The 1150-nt window shown below is 38.4% G+C and overlaps 1 protein-coding gene across 5 annotated transcripts in view; it reads left to right on the top strand.

Annotated features, from left to right (window-relative positions):
- The window catches only part of LOC107618404 (pentatricopeptide repeat-containing protein At4g26680, mitochondrial), a 6118-nt gene continuing 4979 nt past the window's right edge, over positions 12 to 1150 (top strand). For 4 of the 5 annotated variants that reach the window (XR_002354401.1, XR_002354404.1, XR_002354403.1 and 1 more), the window contains exons 1-2: positions 44 to 367; positions 756 to 905. The gene's annotated coding sequence lies outside the window, so the exon portion shown is untranslated. Of the gene's footprint in view, positions 368 to 755; positions 906 to 1150 lie in introns of all 5 variants that reach the window. The other variant, XR_002354402.1, reaches the window with a different exon arrangement.

The raw sequence follows: 1150 nt of genomic DNA on the forward strand, positions 1-1150 counted from the left end.
AAAAAAAAAAAAATCATAAAAAAGAAACAATTATCCCAAATAATTTAATTTCGGTTTTTCAATTTTGTTGTTCTCCTCCGCAGCTTCCACTCCTACCCGCGCGCCGCCACTCTCTTCCCGGAGATCGTCGAATCTATCAAACAGGTTTCTACACACACTCTCTCTCCATTTACAGACTGTCAAAATACCCTAATTCCTAAATCCTAAATAAAATCAGCAGTGCAAGTTCCCTTCTCACGCTCTCAGCAGCGCCAAGTTCTCCGGCCGTCTGTCGCCTCCCGTGTCCTCGTCTTCCAGTAGTCGTCCGGTCGTCGTCGTCGCCGCCTTCCTGCGGTTCCCTCCAGTCGCCGTCATGGTCTCAGTTCCGGTAGGTCCTCTATTCCTCTACTTATATGCCAATGCCACAGTTGTTCTCTTCCTTTGTCTTCAGCCTTCTGGAGATTTCATACACATTGTGGAGCTTCATGCATATGCCAAGATTTTCTGTTTTTTTGTTTATTTTTTTCTGTTGTGAATAATTTTTTTTATGGAGAATTTTTCTAACACAGTGCAGAGCCTATATCAGTACAAACTTGGTCTTAGATTCATATTCCAATTTTTTTTTGGGGTCTATTTGATTCCATAGTCTATTTTGGTTAAGATTTTCTGTCTTTCTTGGTACATGCACTTTCCAAGTTTTTCTATGAAAGAGTTTGTTTGGTTGCTTCACATGTTAACATGACACTGACGAATTGGAACTTTTTACATTTTTGCAGTGTAGTGGAGAAACCAAAAGAATACATATGCAGGGAAGTGGACATTGTAGTTGATCATGTTGGAAATGTTTCTGCCAGTCTTGACGGGCTTATCTCTCAAACAAATGCATTTTCTGATGCTGAGTTAAGAGAATCCAATGCCTCAAACAAGTTAGTATTCTACTTGCACTTAGCTCAAATTATGCATAATTGTCTCTGCTTTTTCTTTGATTTTAGCTGTTGTTTATAGAAACTAGAGGAAAAGAATGATAGGCTGTGTTGAAATTGATCAAAACATACATTCTCCTTGCTGCTAATAGTATTATCAGCAAGTTGTCGTTACTTTCTATTGTCTATATTGTTTTGGTGATATGTGCTCTTACTTTTTTAACATGTTGATTAGTAGTGAATTCAAA

This window comes from Arachis ipaensis, chromosome B09 (assembly GCF_000816755.2).
Source record: "Arachis ipaensis cultivar K30076 chromosome B09, Araip1.1, whole genome shotgun sequence".
NCBI classification, from domain to species: Eukaryota; Viridiplantae; Streptophyta; class Magnoliopsida; order Fabales; family Fabaceae; genus Arachis; species Arachis ipaensis.